This window comes from Portunus trituberculatus, unplaced genomic scaffold, assembly GCF_017591435.1.
Source record: "Portunus trituberculatus isolate SZX2019 unplaced genomic scaffold, ASM1759143v1 PGA_scaffold_205__4_contigs__length_1045770, whole genome shotgun sequence".
In the NCBI taxonomy this organism is placed as follows: Eukaryota; Metazoa; Arthropoda; class Malacostraca; order Decapoda; family Portunidae; genus Portunus; species Portunus trituberculatus.
The window spans coordinates 367,225-385,939 of NW_025541373.1; the positions used below are offsets into that span (position 1 = coordinate 367,225).

Sequence of the window (18,715 nt, forward strand, 5' to 3'; positions counted from 1 at the left end):
TCGTGCATGAACGCCCTTTTCTAAAACCAAATTGACACTCACAAAGTATGTCATTTTTCTCCAAGAAGTCTGTCCATCTATTCTTCACCACCCTCTCACACATCTTAGCTACCACACTTGTAAGTGACACTGGTCTATAGTTCAATGGGTCTCTCTTGTTACCTGATTTATAGATTGGGACAATGTTAGCTCTTTTCCAGTCTTGGGGCACTACACCTTCCCTTAATGAGGCATCAATTACTTCACAAACTTTTTCTGCCAGTTGCTCCTGCATTCTCTTAAAATCCATCCTGATACCCCATCAGGTCCCACAGCTTTTCTCACTTCTAAACTCCCCATCATATTCTTGATCTCCTCCACAGTTACTTGAAACTCCTTCATAATCCCTTTCTGTTCCATTACCAGTGGTTTGTCAAAAGCAGTCTCCTTTGTGAATACCTTCCGAAAGCATCCATTCATAGCCTCTGCCATTTCCTGGGATCTTCACTGCATACTCCATTTACTTCTAAACTTTCAATACTTTCTCTATTTTTGATGTTGTTGTTCACATGTCTGTAAAAAGCCTTGGTTGGTCTTTACATTTATCAATTATATCCTTTTCTTGTTTCTTTCTTTCTTCTCTTCTAATCAACACATATTCATTTCTTGCTCTTTTGTAACTTTCCCACTGCTTAATCCGTCTTTTCCTTCTCCACCTCTTCCATGCATCCTCTTTTCTTGTTCTAGCCTTTTCACATCTATCGTTAAACCAGTCCTGCTTTCCAACTTCTCTATGTTGTCTTATTGGTACAAATTTTTCTCACCTTCTTTGTATATTTTTATAAATTCCTTCCACTTTTCATTTGCTCCTTAGCACTCTTGAATTTCATCCAATTTGTCTCTTGAAAGAATTTCTTTAGGTTTCCAAAATCTGTCTTGGCATAATTCCATCTTCCCACTTTATATTCTTCATTTCTTCTAGATTTCTCTTCATCTATCACCTTGAACTCCAAAACTGCATGATCACTCTTTGCTAAAGGGCACTCCACCCTCATCTCCTCAATGACCATTGGCTCTGTACTAAAGACCAAGTCCAGTCTTGACGATGCTCCCTCTCCTCCAAACCTAGTATCTTCTTTGACCCACTGAGTTAACACATTTTCCATTGCCAGTGTCAATAGTGTATTTCCCCATGTTGTCTCTGATCCTTCCATTGACCAGTCCTCCCAACACACCTCTTTACAATTAAAATCTCCCATCATTATAGTTCGTTCACAGCCACCCAACATTTCTTCCAGACATGTTCCTGTATCACTTATCATTTCTTCATATTCCTGTACTGACCATGCATTTGTCTTAGGTGGTACGTACACCACTATGTAGTGCCTCTTTTTCCTTCATTAGTTTCTGCTCTGATCTTTAGCACTTCTGCCTTTCCCATACCTTCTTTCACTTGATCCACCTTTATATCTTTTTAACCAGCAACATCACTCCTCCTCCCATCTTACCTACTCTATTTCTTTTCCAAACATTATATTTCCTTCTCCAACCATCATCAGGTCTTCTCCTCTCTCAGTTTTGTTTCAGTAAGACCCACAATATCTGGGTTCTTGTCCCTCAAGTAATCGTTGAGTTCTAAAATCCCGATATCACTCCATTTATGTTGGAATACATTACATTCCGCTCATACGTAAGTTTCTTTAGTCCTTTCTTACTGTACTTTTCTGGGTTATGAACCACTTCCTCAGTCTCATATCCAAGATTCTCCAGAAAAACTCTTTCTTCTCCTCTTCTGTCCTCTCTTCATTTTTTTCAAAGCCTCCTTTCTCAACTCATTTAACATTTCTCTTTCCTTTTCACCGAGATCTCTTCTCAACCAAATCTTCCTTGTTGTTTCCTGCTGGGCTAGCCTCCATGACTTCTCCACCAATTCATCTACATCCTTTTGTGACTTAAGTTTGATTCTTATTGGCCTCATACCTTCTCTTGTGAACTTTCCAATTCTATGGAAGTCCTCTATTTCTTGTACTAGGTCTTTTCCCTCCTCCTGCACCACATTAATGATATTATTTATCACCTTTTTTATGTTTTTCTCTCTCTCCATTTTACTCGGTGTCTTATCCTCCTCCACACCAAATATCACCACACATCTCTTTTTGTCTACAGTTTCCCTCACCAATGTCTCATTTGATTTAATAACCTTCACCACTTTCTCAGCAGTGTGTGTGTGTGTGTGTGTGTGTGTGTGTGTGTGTGTGTGTGTGTGTGTGTGTGTGTGTGTGTGTGTGTGTGTGTGTGTGTGTGTGTGTGTGTGTGTGTAAGAGGGAAATCCAGCCAAAGGTACAGTGGAACCATGCGTGCTTTGGGGTTCGAGGGGTCTCCAAGCGCACGGGTTCGAAACCTGTCCATGGTCCAAGTGTAAGTTGGGCTTCCTCACTCAGGGCAACAGTTTCCTAGCAGGTGGGCTTTGAGATAGGAGGTGCCCTAAAAAGTATCCCCTTTAGACCAGAAATTCCTGTGAAAAGCCTGCATGGTATAAACAAATAAGGTCCACTGAGTTGCTGGTCCCTCACAAGCTGAATGAATGATTAGAAGCCAAGAGATGACTCCAGGATGACGACAGGAGTCATTATCTTGGTTTGCTCTGTGTGCTGCTAAGAGGAAACTTGAGGAAGTCACGCCAAACCTAGCGGTACAAAAAATGGCTTTCTCACAGAGCGGGAATGAATTTTGATGGATGGTGCAAACATGATGCATTTGTTTACATTCTGGTGATTGGTTAATAATGGATAAACAAACCCTGACATCAGAAAATGAGTGAATGGATAAAAGGGATAATGATCAAATAATCAAATTATTGGATAGCAAATCATTGAATAGTTGAGTAAACCTGTACTCACTTAGAATGTATTAGCCTCCATTTTGATGAATACCAAAGTGAGGCAAATCTTGACATTTGAGATTTAGCACAAGGCCGTTCCTAACCCCCTAACCCAAGACCCGCCACTGCCAGCAGGGTGAGCAGGGTAAAGGATAAAGGGTAAAGGGTAAAGGACAGCAAGCTGGGAGAGCAGAATCACACGGGGTGTGTGGAAGCAAGAACACTGAAGCATGAAGTGAGTGATGGCATCTGTGTGGGTGACGCCACACACCAACGTCACTGACGTGATGAAGTCCTTCTCGGATGAAATCCAAACAAATACAAGTCATGTCTGACCTCCAATGAAGGACAGCCTCTGAGCTCAGATATCCGCTGGTGATCACTTCACTATTATTAGCATTAAATAACCACCAAAAGAGAAGTTGACACTTAAAATGAATGTTTATTTTCTGTATCCTAATGCAAATCTTCTCACCCCTGCAGCCTCACACCTCGCACCTCACACCTCCTGGCTGCTGTGGTGAAAGGGAAAGTGCTGTCAGTGGAGGTCAGTCTGCCTGCCTGCCTGTCTGTCTTTTTAATAATGTATCTAGCACCTCTGTAACTGACAATGTCCTTAGTCTTCATTCTGACATGGTACTTGCACTGCCAGGTTAGGTAATGGAATAATGTATTACAGTAAAAGTCCTTAAATCCGGAACCTTATAATCCGGAAAATTTGAAAGGCTGAGTTAAACATGTAAAAAGTAAGAAATAATAGTAATAAATATATAATAATAATAGCCAAAACCGAACATGTCATCACCGACACCGAACGCACCGATTCAACATCCCGCCAACCGCCGTCCACCATTGCGTTCTGCCACGTGGGATCACGTCTCGTCTGTCACCATCACAAAGTCAACAACGTGTGTGCCAAACTACTGTTATCATGGCTTCAGCAAACCCTCTTGGCCTCCAGACAAAGACAGTGAAAAAGAGAAAACATACAACCCTAACCATAAGTATTGTGGACTGTATACATATTATGACTGTATACATATTACAGTACAATCACTCAAACTTCTCAGTATATATGGATGGTGGAATAGCCTATGTCAAATAGTGAAATCACCTACACAAATACAAGTTGACAAGTAGGAAAAGAGCAATCATCACATATGGGCCGCCATAATGGCTGGAAAGGCCCATGCCACTCCCCCCATAGTCTGGCAAATCTTCCAAGAAAAAAAAAAACCCTATGTAAATCTTGTGTGGTGTGGTGAGGAAGTACACAGTGGACTGGTGGTAGTAGCAATCCCTGTAAGATGTTATGACAGTACTACAAAGAGATATAGCAAGTTGGGGTTAGTTTAGTGGGGTTTACATAGTACCCTCAAGATTTCAATCTTACTTTCAGCCTTACTATCTTACAATCTGGAAAATCCTAGAATCCGGAATGCCTGAACCCCCATGACTTCTGGATTTCAGGACTTTTACTGTACTACTCCAATCACCTCCACCACTCATGTTTTCACTCTTACTTCCACTTACTTACTTACTTACTTGCTTGCCTGCCATCTTGACCCCAGCCACGTCCTGCTGGAGATGGAGAGCCTTGGTGACACCCTCGGGACACCAGTTCCCACTGAAGGCGTGCTTCACCTGGCTGTGCCGAGGAGCAAAGGCTGGAAGGTCAGGCCAAGGTCGGGAGGAGGCAACTCAAGAGAAAAGAAAAAGAAAGAAACACACCGCACACCACCACCACCACCACCACCACACACTCCCATAGGCATGGGTGTGGCCCCACTGGTCCACACAACACACCACCTCAAAAGTGGATCTTCACATGCCGGGCAATGTCACCCTTAGTCTTGAAACACTTGCCACAAACATCACACTTGAACTCCCTCAAGCCAGTGTGTCTGAAGGCGTGCCTGTCGAGAGCACCGATGGTAAGGAATTTTTTGCCACACTCCTCACACTCAAAATTTCTAACACCACTGTGTGTTAGGGTGTGTGCGGTGAGGCTACTCTTTGTGGTGAATTTCTTTCCACATTCCAGACACTCATAATTTCTAACACCACTGTGTGTCAGGGTGTGTGTGGTGAGTTCAGACTTGGTGAAAAGTTTCTTTCCACATTCCAAACACTCATGATTTCTAACACCACTGTGTCTCAGGGTGTGTCTCGTGAGATCATACTTCGTGATGAATTTCTTTCCACATTCCAGACACTCATAATTTCTCACATCTCTGTGTTTCAAGGTGTGTGGGGTGAGGTGAGACTTCTTGCTAAATTTCTTTCCACATTCTAGACACTCAAATTTTCTAACACCACTGTGTATGAGGGTGTGTGTGATCAGATCAGACTTTATCGTAAATTTCTTTCTACACTCCAGACACTCATACTTTCTAACACCACTATGTCTCAGGGTGTGTGTGGTGAGATGAGTCTTTTGAGCAAATTTCTTTCCACATTCCAGACACTCATAATTTCTAACACCACTGTGCCTCAGAGTGTGTAGTCTAAGCCCTTCTCTGGATGTAAAAGTTTTATCACACTGTTGACACTCAAACTTTCTCTCTCCTCTGTGGGTGGAGCTGCTTGCCTCCAGGTCATTCTTGCCACCAGTCCTGGACCTCACCACACCTGAGGCAGACTGCTGCTGCTGCTGCTGCTGCTGCTGCTCACTCATGCTGCTTTCCAGCCTCATCCCTCCACTGTAGCACTGCTCCCACCAGCACACGCCACAGTGGGTCCTACAGGAACCTTTGGGGAAGCCAGCCAGAGGAAGCTACATCAGACCCCACAGGACACCCAGCCTGGACACCTGCAACAACAGTGATGGTGAGAACACTAAGAGCCACTGGCCACTGGCCATGGCCAACAATAATTTTGAGGAAAAAAAGGTCCACATGAGTACCAGACTCCTCAGTAAATGCCAAAGAGAATATCTAACTGAAGAGGATATGTGTGTTGGAACCTCCCTCTTGAAAGCATTCAAGTCACAGGAAGGTGGAAACACAGAAGCAGGCAGAGAGTCCCAGAGTGTACCAGAGAAAGCAATGAATGATTGAGCACACTGGTTAATTCTTGCATTAGAGAGCTGGACAAAGTAGAAATGAGAAAAGGGAGAAAGTGTTGTGCAAAGAGGGTGGGGAAGGAACGAGGAGGACAGGCATGCAGTTAGCAAGATCAGAAGGGCAACTGGCATGAAAATAACAGTGGAAGATAGCAAGAGATGCAACACTACTATGGTGAGAGAGAGGTTGCAGACAATCAGCCAGTCAGAGAGAAGTTGATGAGATGAATAACTTTTCATTCCACCTTGTCTAAAAGAACAGCTTGAGTGAATCCCTGTCCCCATACATGTGAAACACATTCACCAGGTTGGCCCAACCAATTCATGTAGGAAAACTTTAGTGTTTCATAAAAGAAGTTAAGGTGAACCTAAAACTGATGGCACACCACCCCATAAAAATTTGTGTTAGAAATTGTGCAACTTGATCCAAATACTGGCTGTAAGTAGGTGCCATAAGCAGTATTTCAGTGTCTAGCCCTGGAAATCATACAACACACTGAATATTTGAGTATACAATGCAGATTTGAAAGCGTCAAGCAATGCAAGTTTTACAAATGCATCAGGAAGAGAATTCCACAGGGATACAATTCGATTAGTGAAACACCTACCTCTGCAATCAATAGCAGAGAATCAGTAGAACACCTTAAATTTATGACCACTTGTTCCTGTTTGATTAGATTGTTGGAACAAATTAGCTGGTTTTATGACTGATTATGAAATATTCGTGGACGCTTCTTCTTCTTGTGAGCCCCTTTAGCGTGTGTGTTGCTTTCACCACAATATTTGTGTTTCCACCTCTCCATGACCTGCTATACTGGGTATCATATATTTATATTCATGTACAATCATGCCACAAGATCACCCTGACTCTGTGGCAGTGGGCAGTTCAGAGAGGCTCAGCTGTTCCTTCTCACAGTCCTCACTCCTCAGTCTGTCACTAACCTGCACTGTGAGTGGATCATTTCTCTACATTTTCACTTTGTATTCTATACTAAGGCATAAAAGTATTGCTCACAGGAAAGTGATTCCAAGAAATCAAGGAAGACTGTAACCATTGAGAAGATGGAAATGTTAGATTTCTATGCTATGGGAGAACACCTTGGTGGTTGTTCATGTGATGGGACTGAGGGAGAGCACAGTGGGTGCCATTAGGGCTAATAAAATGAGAATGTGTGTTTTTATTTTGTTTCAGTGATTTACCAATTATTTTTCTTTAATATTTGAGAAACAAAATCTGCAAAATAGGCAGACATTCCCAGTGGCCAGGAATGTAGCTCCCCAATTACCATTGTTCTCTAGGGGAAAATTATGGTGGAATAATGCAATCTTGAACGTGATGTCTCCAGGAATGTAACCCTCACGTTAATTAAGAGTCGACTGTACAATTACAAAATACTTTTTTCACTGGATAGCAAAATACAAATACTAAATATTTTGTTCATTGGATGCCAAAATACAAATACAAATTAATTAAAATTGTATTTAAATACCATACAAATACAACTGAATTTGATCCAACACTGGTCTGTACCACAACTAACAGCCTATTTCAGAATGATTGCTATTCTCAGGTACAGAGTATGATATCTGTAATTATATACTTTTTTATGCAAGTAGGGAAAATGGCCAAGAGCAACAAAAGATAAAAAAAAAAAAAAAAAAAAAGCCCACTTGGAATGCCAGTTCCCTAATGGAAATAGAATTTGCCAAAAGTCAGGGACAAATGTATTGAATCTCCCCTCTTAAAAGAAGTCAAGTCATAGGAAGATGGAAATACAGAAGCAGACAGGGAGTTCCAGAGTTTACCAGTGAAAGGTATGAATGATTGAGAGTACTGGTTAACTCTTGTATAAGAGTTGGACAGAATAGGGATGAGAGGAAGAAGAAAGCCTTGTGCAGCGAGGTCGCAAAAGGAGAAGCATACAGTTAGCAAGATCCATAGAGCAGTTAGCGTGAAAACAGCAACAAAAGATAAAAAGAGATGCAAAACTTTGGCAGTGAGAAAGAGGCCAAAGACAGTCAGTCAGAGCCGCCGTGGTACAGTGGAACCATGCGTGCTTTGGGGTCCAAGGGGTCTCCAAACACACGGGTTTAAATCCTGTCCACGGTCTGAGTGTAGGTTGGGCTTCCTCATTCAGAGCAATGGTTTCCTAACAGGTGGGCTTTGAGATATGTAGTGCCCCAAAAAGTATCCCCTTTAGCCCAGAAATTCCCGTGAAAAGCCCACATGGTAAAAAAAGAGGAGGGCAGTTGATGAGACTAGCCTAGTGTTTCTAAGAAGACCAGGAAGTCTCTTACTCTGGAAGTGAAGCTGGATATTATTCACAGACACGAGAGGCCAGAAAACTAATGGCACTGCTTGCCACCATCTTGACTCCATCTACTGTCTACTATTTTCAAGTCAGCAGACTCTATTAAGAAGGCTGTTGAGACCGTGTCTTCCTTGCAAGCTAAAAGAACCACCTCAACTCGTGACTCTGCAATGAATAAAATGGAAAGCCTTGTGGAAATGTGGTACATAAGTTTTGTATGCAGTACAATGATGTGCCCTTTGTTTACATTCCACAGGTTGCCAGCAAGCATATTTCCCACTCCACTCTCCCTCCCTTCATAAATTTATGATCATCAACATTATAAAGTTACTTACATACATACATACATTAGTGTACATTATAATGACTTAGTCTTAAATTAAACTGCTTAAATGTTTAACTTCATAATTTTTACTTTCATTAAACCTTTCACTGTACTGTGATGCACTCTCACTTTGTTTACTCAATGGAAGCTCATGTCAGGGGTCAAACTTGTTATAATTGGTTCGCTTAACGAAAATTAACTTAACAAACGTTTTTTTAGGAATGTTGGACTTGCCTTGAACAAGTCTTTATGACCTCACGGAGAACTGGGTCAGTAGAAAGATCAAAGCCTTTAAGGGCAAACACCCCATTGAGCATGGCCTTGTAGCCTTTAATGGCAGTGACTGACATTCTGCAATCCTGTCTAAGAAAGACCAAAAAATCTGCAATCTTCTGGCTGGTGGGATTAGAGACTGTGTGACCTTCTCTCCTGCACCACTCTCGAAACCTTTTCCACTTGTATTGGTAATTCATAATAGTGGAAGGTCTTTTAGATTCTGCCAGGAATTCTGTAACTCGGGAGGAATAGCCTCTGTGACGAAGGATTCGCTTGAGTTTCCACGCGGTTAGCTGTAGCACGGGGAGAGCTTGATGGAATTTGCGAACATGAGGCTGACGAAGTACATCTCTGGGGTGCGGGAGGCGCCTGGGAGTGTCTACTGAGGTCTGTATGAGGTCTGGGAACCATTCCCTCTGTGGCCAAAACAGAGCAATCAGGATAACGTTTGTTTGACGTGCCATTCTCAGCTTGTTGAGCACCTTCCTGATCAGCGGGAAAGGTGGGAAGGCATAAAGATCTTGATGATCCCAATTGTACAGAAAGGCGTCTGTGGCTACTGCCATTGGATCCCGAAACGGGGAGATGAAGTTTGGTAGCCTGAAGTTGAGCCTCGTTGCAAACAGGTCCACCGTGGGATAACTCCAAAGCCTCCACAGGAGATTGCAAACCTCCTGGTGGAGAGTCCACTCTGTGGAGATGATCTGATCCTGTCTGCTGAGGCAATCCGCTAAGACGTTTGCCGAGCCCTTCACGAATTGGGTGAGGATCCGGACGGCATGATCCTCCGCCCACTGTAGGATTGCTTGAGCCTCGGCATTGAGGCTTCCTGAACAAGTCCCGCCTTCTTTTGCCAGATACGACAGGGCCGTGGCATTGTCGGAGAACACTGCCACCGTCTGTCCTCGGACATGTTCCTTGAAGTGCAGAAGGCCGAAACATATAGCTTTGAGTTCTAGAAAGTTGATGTGTAAAGAGAGCTTGTGAGTGGCCCACACACCGCTCACTGAATCGTGTAGAATCGACGCTCCCCAGCCGACGGTGGAAGCATCTGTGTACAGACAAACGTCCGGGGAAGCTAACTGAAGGGACTGTCCCAACCGAAGATTGTGGTCCACTGTCCACCACTGAAGATCGTCCAGGATTTTGAAATCCCAAGGAACTGGAAGGTCGTCTCCGTCAGACTGGCGATCCCAGAATTGGGAAATGCGAAACTGAAGGCTGCGCATCCTCCGTCTTGCCCCAGGAAATAGATGCAGCAGAGAGGGCATGTGGCCTAGGAGGGCTAACCAAGCCTTTGCTAGAAGGGACTGAACACTTAGGAAAGTCTTGATTTGATGATGTAGATTCTCTAGTCATTTCTGTGTCGGGAAAACCTTCAAAAGAGGAGAGCGAATCTCCATCCCCAAATAAATCCTTGTCTGGGAGGGTGAAAGCGATGACTTTTCCTAGTTTACCTGGATTCCCAGTGATACACACAGACGGAGGAGGTAACTGGTTGCCTCGAGTGCCGTCTGTTCCGAGTGAGCTAACAGCAGCCAGTCGTCTAAGTAACGGAGGAGGCGAACTCCCTGTTGATGTGAAGCCGCTGAAACTGGACCCATCATCCTGGTAAAAACTTGAGGGGCCGTGGAGAGGCCAAAGCAAAGAACCCTGAACTGGAAGTGACGCCCTCTCCATATAAAGCGGAGAAACTTTCTACTGTCTGGATGGACTGGGATCTGAAAATAAGCATCCCGGAGATCGATGGCAGTCATCCAGTCGTGTCTGTGGATGGCGGACATAACCATCCTCACCGTTTCCATCCTGAAGGGAGTGGTAGTCACATAACGATTCAGCGTGGATAAATCGAGGATTGGGCGAAAGCCTCCTGTATTCTTGGGCACCACAAATAGGTGACTGTAAAAACCTGGTTTTGCAGACGTCTCTTCTATTGCTCCCTTTGTCAAGAGATGTTGGACCTCGGATTCTAGTGCCTTGCCCTTCTCAGAACCCGGAGGGTAAGAACGAAACTCGAAAGGTCCTGAGGTGACTGGTGGAAGAGATGTGAAGGGGATCTTGTAACCTTCGCGAAGGATGGAGAGAACTCATGCCTCTGCACCAATTGCCATCCAACTGTCTAGATTCTTGGCCAGACAACCTCCTACTGGAACCTATGAAGACGGCCAATCTATTTCTGAAAAAATTTCCCCATCTTCTTAGGGCGAGAAGCAGAAGGAAGACTAGAGGAAGACCTCTGATGTTGCGGCGCTCTTGAACGAGAGGCCGGGTCTATGCGCCATGTGGAAAGCGAAGTCCGGTGAGAAGTATCACCAGTGGGCGCCAGGCGGGAACCACGATCCACCAGTGGGGTGCCAGTAGCTGGCCTTGGCTTAACCAGTGCCCGAGCTGCTGCTTGCTGGAAAGAAATGGAGGCAGTCTTATCTGCCACCCGAAGAGCTTCCTTAACCTTGTTCTCATCGAAGAGGAAGGCCGAGTCAATAGCTGACTTCCTGAGATCAACCTTGGTAGCAGTCTTAAAAACAGGGTGAGAGAGAATCGCCTCTCATCTCATGGCCTTGACATTAGCTAGAGCGAAAGCCGAATCTTGAGCTGTATCCACCACGGCAAACTGAATGCTGCGGAACAGTTGGTCAGCTAAGAACTTCTCTTGATCTGGCTGTAAAGAGGAAACCAGTCTGTAAAAGGCGCCAATAGCCCAAAACAGAAAATTCTGTGCCTCACATTGGCGTGCTAAGATACCTTCCAGGCGAGACATATCTGCATGCTGTACCACCACCTGCGGGTCTTTACCCTTAGTGGTGAGGGCGAGGGCTAAGTCTGTGTTGAGTTTGGCTGCTTTCCCAGCAAACTCGTGTCCACTGACCCCATAGATCCTCCTGTACCGGCCGGAAGGGTAGCGAGCAAGTGATGGCCGGGAGCCTTCATTAGCACAACGAAGAGCTTTGGTGGCGGCCTGTAGAGAAAAGTCCATTGGCTGTGCCCTAGTGAAGCGGATGCGTTTATCCTCCACCATCCTGACTTCCCCTGGGGGCACTGGGCGATGAGATCCTTCCGCATATCCAAGAGCCTCCGGAAAACACTGGGCAATATATTCCATCATGGATTGAAAGATCGGAGGGGAAACAGGCACTCTGTTAACCCTTGTGTTAGCTTCCTCCTCAGAAGAATCTAGGCAGCGATCTTCAAAGTATCCAGAAGAGGGGACACCTGGTAACCCTGGATCTCCTGATGGACCTCGGGTTCTAGTGTGCAGAGAAGATCTTGGATCCTGAAGGGATCCTAGCACAGATCCTGTTGCCTCAGGATGAGGGGCAACAGGGTGAAACTGTTCACGGTGGAAAGAGGCATAGGAGGTGGCGTCTGTACCTGGCGCTCCTGTGTTCCTTGTGGACCGAGAAGGGGCGGGAAGCATGGCATGGATCGCACCCTTCTCAAGCTGTGTGGGCTTGACCGAGTCCTCAGTCAAAGCACCCTGGAGTTGCACAGCTGGACCCTCACCCAGGGTCTGTGGGCAGAGGCGTTGTACTGGACACACACGCCTGTTCCTGCCCTGACCCCGTCCTGAAGGAGATCCTACATGTGTAGGATCCAAATCTCCCCCAACCTCAGGACGGGATCGCTTGATCCTCCATGGATGATCCTTAGGGGTCCTAGAGCGTTTCCCCCCCATGGATCCAGCGGAGGGACAGCCTGATCTAATCCTAACTCATCCCCGGGCCTCTCCTGCTCCCGGTTACCCCCCGCTGGCATGTCAGCTAGGAGTGACTTCACACTCTGCCTTGCGCCGAGGCCGGGAGGGGTTGGTAGCGGACTGCACCGCACCTTGAACCGAGAGCGAGGGGGCAGCTGTAAGAGAGGCGATATTAGGAGCTAACCTGCCCTCTACTTCCTTAGACACCATAGCTGATACCATATCAGGGAAGGAAACATATTTACTGCCTTCCTGAAACCCGAGGAAAGCAGCCAACTCCTTGAAAAAACTTAACTTATCCCAAGGAGACACTTTGGATCCCGGAATCTGAGAAATCGAATCCTCAGGCCACACTGATCCAGATACCGAATCCCTGTCTGATCCTGAAGCTGTGGGAGACAGGACCACGCCACGAGAATCAGAACATTTGGCAAAAAGCTCCTGACACTGGCCTGAAGGGTTAGAGACTTTCTTCCTAGCTTTATAGTCTCGCCTCTTCTGTAAAGTCTGTTGGTACTTACGGGAACTGAGCACCCGCCTGGGACTCCACTCAGCACACTCCCGACATCTGTTGTTTACATCACAGAAACCATCACGGCAGACAATACATACAGAGTGTGGATTGTTGTGGGCACTCCCAAGGACTCTCCTGCATCCAGACGAAGCACAGACTCTCCTGACAACATGTGAGGCCGAGGAAAAAGGTGATGAAGAGCCCAGCGGTGAGCCGGTAGCATGGCGGGTCGAGTCCTGGCCGCCGCCGACACTGCAGTCACCGCCACAAACAAACTCGACGTCGCCGTAAGAAGAAGGCGACGACAAGCCCTCCTGAACCTCCTGATGGCCAGCCATAAAACAAACAGGTCCTCATGGAGGAAACAGCAGGGCAAAAAAAAAAGTTCCAGAGCACTGTAACAGATCCGCACGCAAGCGTGTCTCAAGAAAGAATGATGTGGCGGGCTGAGGGAGACGGTGTTGCCGTAAGTTACCAGGGTGGAATACGACGAAAGTTTTGAATGTGGAATAGACGGCTGGGTAATAGGGAACATTGTAAATGCTAATATATAAGAAGCAGGTTATATGTGAAACAAATGGTCCATTCTAGCTTTCACCAGCCAAAAACCTCATTTTTGGTGAAGGTCCCCAAGCTTGCTGTTCTTGGAGAGGATCAGTGATGATTGGGAGGAAGGACTTTTTCTAGATATTTACGACTACCACTCCTGGTCAACCATCCTACTCTACCTGGTCAACCATCCTACTACTCTGGTTGGTATCATTGTACTCTTACACCAACGGCAACATGGCTTTTGTTGCCCCTCTCACCTTGTAGAGCTTCTTATTCTGAGTAATTTGGACCCATACATACCCGTCACAAATTGTTTACATCGTTGGTAAGAATTTTTTTTAATTTACCACTTTTAGGAGAGAATTAACACCCACCCATGTGATGAGGAATGCCGTTAAGCGTGTTCATTCGTATGTACATTGTCACATTATTTGCACAGACATGAAATGAAGGACAGTGATTGGTTCTTTTGCCTCAGCATGCAGCCACTGACCATTAAAAATAATGCATAATAAATCTAGCCAATCAGTGATTTGTGGAGACAAGCAATTGTTGGAATCAGCCCATGGAAGATGTCTGAAAGGGCAGGATGTTGCCTTGATTATATCTACTGTATCGCCAGATTTCATGAAGAGAAATAAGGTAATGACCATGTTAATTTCTTAGCATTGCTAGTAGAGTAAGGTTAGGCTAATTTGGTCTGGTTAAATCAGTTCAGTTGGATTAGATAAAGTTTTGTTCTGAGGATGATGCATGTCGTCTCAACTATGTTTGGTTAGGTTAGGTTTGCTTAGTTTAGTTTTGATTAAATAGATAACTTTAAATACGATGGCATAGCCACTGATGACGATGATTTGTAAGGGATGGGAGGCAGACAGAATGGGGAAAAAAAAAAAGATTAATTTGTGACAAAGTGTAGATTCACTCAAAACGGGTCAAAATCTACCAGATAAATAGCTTCATCCGGAAGTGAGCTGTTGGTGTAAGTCTATACATTTACCCTCTGGTCAAATGTCCTGCCCCCAAAAGCAGCAACACTGACAGGATCATTATCATTTGATCCACTGGAGGATGAGGGCCCAATTCTGCACTATTATAGTATAGACATCCCATCACTTACCTCTCAGTTGCACGGGTTGGGGTTGCCAGCGGTCGCCAAGTCTCAGCCAGATGTATGTACTCTGTTACCAATATAGTGAAAGAACTTTGTTAAACTATTAGGACATGCAGTGTGTGTACAAAATAGAATCTCTTTCTCTTTGTAACTGTTTCTTTACAATTCAAATAATGTTAATGAAACAATCTCTCTCTCTCTCTCTCTGTTTTCTTTACAATCGAAAGGGGGAGGTTGGGGTGAGAGTTCTTTCGCTACAATGGTAACAGTGTACATCTGGCTGAGATCTGGCGACCGCTGGCAACCCTCAACCGCGCCAGCTAAAAGGTAGGTGACGGGATGTTTATACTACGATAGTGCCCCCAATCCTACATTCTGTACAGAGAAATTTCTGCAACCCCACACTCACTATAACCTGAACTACCTGATCAGGAAGACTAAAACACACGGAGGAGGGATGGCACCAAGCGTCACACTCATCACAACTAAGCTTCGTCACAAGGTGCACATTTCATGGCACTCTCGTAAAGAAACCATCCCGCCCGATTGTTTTGATTAATGGTTTCTCCTTCGTATTTCTTCCACCCTGCTGATTTGACGCCACATATATGGAGCCATGCCATTGGTCAACGAGAGAGAGAGAGAGAGAGAAAGTTGCCTCTATCCCTCATCCCCTTATTCGTTACCATATTTTCTCTTACTCTCTCTCTCTCTCTCTGACTAATAGCGTGGCTCCATCTACGTGACGTCAAATCAGCTGGGTAAAGGAACTGCGAAGGGGAAGCCGGGAATCGAGGCGAGCGGGCGGGATATGTTCTTTACGAGAGTGCCCATTCACAAACTAACTCGGAGGGATAAGGCCCCGGTACTAAGCCCTACCTACAGCAGCTGGCTCAAATACTACACACTCACACATATCTCTCTTTACCTTTATCTCTCCTCGTAAGCCATCTCTGGTCACTCTCTCTCTCTCTCTCTCTCTCAGCATGCCAGCAGGAGAGGGCGACGACTTTTTAATAAGAGGCAAAGTGTCTGGTTTGTCTTTTAAGGCCGTTACGATCCTCAGTGACATCAGACACTAGAAAGACTGTTAGTGTGGACTGTGGGCTGTTGGTGCCGCGGCTGGACGACTACAGAGGACGATTTGGCGAGGGCAGCCAGGCACGAGTGACAGTCCCGCTCAGCTCGTGACTGGCTGCATGGTTGGTCCCCCACAAGGAATATACAAAAGAATATACCCCACAAGGATTTTATACCATGTCTTGTATACTTCTTAGCCCCCAATCCACCACCCCGAGGCCCGACCATTCCCTGCATAGCCCCCATAGTTCGGTGTAGTTCAGTTGATAGGCGGAAACAACGAGTATAAAGTTCCTGACGCGTTTTGGTTTGGGTTTTACCTGAGTCTATAGCTGTAATTAATTATTATTTATTCATTTCTTTTACTTTATGTTCTCCTATTTTCCAAAAAAAAAAAAACTATGTATTATTTCTTTTATTTTCTTCCATACTAGATTTTTCAAGAGGAGGATGAGGAGGTCAGAAGAAGGAGGTGGAGGAGGAGAGGGAAGAAGGAGGGGATGGAGATAAAAAGAAATGTTCGCTTTAGTTATATCAAGAGAGAGAGAGAGAGAGGAGGAAGGGGAGGGGGACAATGTTTTCTTAAAGTGATTTTCCAGTGAGGTGTTCTTCATTTTCTGGGTAAGTTCGCTGCCAGTTGGGGGTTTGCATCTTTCTTTGGTGTAGGCAGCCAGCTAGGGCAGTGTAGGAGGAAATGGTTTAGTCTTCCTTATCTGCTCCACACACGACACACTCTGCTGGTTGGTTTTGAAATCTAGCTCCTTCTGTCTTCAATGTTGAGGATATTGGTTCGACGTTTGAATAATATAATTGATCCTTCTCTATTGTCATATATTTCCTTCTGACCTCCAATCTTCTCTCTCCATTCCTTATACATATTCAGACTAACTTTTTCTTGCAGTTCTTGGTTCCATATCTGTGTGTCTCATTCCTCAATTTTCGAACTTATTTCATCATTGGTCCTAATTCCTGCTGCTGTGTTTTCCTATCTAACATAACATAACATAACATAACATAGATAATAGGATAACAAAGGGCCACCAAGGCCCATCTAGGTTATCCTGTATCAGTCGCACAGCGACCTCGTCATCAGTACTTAAAGATACACTTACAAGTACGCAATACATTATATACTAATTCTAAATATTGGGCCCATTAACAGGGCTAAGTCCTGCAGCGAATTCCTCTACAATCTGTGATCCCCATACATGGGGATCAATCATGTCTTGTTTAACTATAGTAAATTTCTTATAAAAACTATCATGCAGCGCTATACATAATTATAAATCTAATAAATTTAAATGCTTATCTAATCTGTTTTTAAACATTGTCAAACTAGTGCTATTTACAATCCTCTCTGGCAATGCATTCCAGAAGTCTACCACCCTATGACTAAAGAAATATTTTCTTCTATCTAACCTGCAGCCTTGCTTTCTAATCTTCCTGCCATGATTTCTAGTCCTACTTCCCTCCTCTAAGGTAAAGAAAGATCTCACATCTATGTAGTTTGTATCTGAGAACATTTTAAATAACTCTATCATATCCCCTCTTATAGTACATCTCCTCTCAGATGAAAACATGTTTAATTCCTTTAATCTATCTCTATACTCCAGGCGCTTTAATGCTGGTATCATCCTAGTTGCTCTTCTCTGAACTGCTTCTAACATGTTGATATCCTGCCTATAATGGGGTGACCAGGCCTGTATGCAATACTCTAAATGGGGCCTAACATAGGAATTATATAAGCTACGCACCACTTCCTTACTTTTATAACTAACATTTCTATTTATAAAACCCAGGATCCTATTTGCCCTATTTCTTGCTTCTAACTCCGTAAAATTACAAGCATACATTGACTGACCTACAGTAAGTCTCGTATACTTTTTAAACCCTGTACAAGGGCCTTATCCGCCCTTGTATGGAGCACTTTTCGCATGTCTAAAGGAGTTCCATTCACACAGTTTGTTAAATAGGGTATGTTATGCCAGCAATAGCATCTTGTCTAGGGATCAAGGCACACAGAAACTTCTAGTTAAGCCGGGCTTGCTAATGCATTTAATTAAGACATTTCACCATCACCACAACCCACATAAACCCATCACCACACGGCACATATACAATATCTACAATTGTGTGAGCTCTACACGTAAAACATATCCTACATAATCCTGGAACAATACTTAAGTATTACCTGGAGCCACGGAGAAGGAAGTGTGGACGAGGCAACTGCCAAAGCGAATCTGACTTGTCCCAGGGCTCCAGCTAAGACGTATCCTAGGGACACGTCACCGACCGATACGTCAGCCAATTCCATGGTTCGTGACCCTTCATTCGAAGACATTAATATCGAACCAATGTATATAACAATGAGCTTAAATCTAATAATTACCCATAACAATGAGCTTAAATCTAATAATTACCCATATCAATGTATACAAGTTAGAACATAAAAAGAAACAAAATAAAGAGAAAACTTATAAAGTTAGGGGAGATTATAGCGTACCATAACAGGTGGAATCAAAAGTTTTTCGTCTCATCAACTCCCCTCCTCTGACTGACTATCTTCAGCCTCTTTCTCACCGCCGGAATGTTGCATCTCTTTCTATCTTTTATCGCTTTTTTCATGCTAACTGCTCTTTTGATCTTCGTAACTGCTTGCCTCACCTCCTCCTGCGGCCTCGCTGCACAAGGCTTTCTTCTTCCTCTCACTTCTATTCTGTCCAACTCTCTAATACAAGAGTTAACCAGTAGCTACTCTCAATCATTCATATACTTCTGTAGTAAACTCTGAAACTCCCTCCCTGCTTATGTCAAGACAATCGTCTTTGAATATTGGATAACTCTTATGATTTTTAAGGAAACTGTCAATCCAATGCTGCGCTGACGGTAGCCACAAGCCCAGAGGCAAGGATGGCGTGCAACCT

The 18,715-nt window shown here is 44.4% G+C and overlaps 1 protein-coding gene across 8 annotated transcripts in view; it reads right to left on the bottom strand.

Moving 5' to 3' along the window:
- Positions 1 to 18,715, bottom strand: part of LOC123500352 (alkaline ceramidase-like) — a 100,447-nt gene that overhangs the window by 42,691 nt on the left and 39,041 nt on the right. For 3 of the 8 annotated variants that reach the window (XR_006673272.1, XR_006673270.1, XR_006673274.1), the window contains one exon: positions 4,406 to 5,672. The exons of 1 other annotated variant lie outside the window; for it this stretch is intronic. The gene's annotated coding sequence lies outside the window, so the exon portion shown is untranslated. Of the gene's footprint in view, positions 1 to 4,405; positions 5,673 to 14,717; positions 14,779 to 15,135; positions 15,370 to 15,639; positions 16,105 to 17,982; positions 18,427 to 18,715 lie in introns of those variants that run through there. 4 more of the 8 variants (XR_006673271.1, XR_006673275.1, XR_006673269.1 and 1 more) reach the window with 4 other exon arrangements.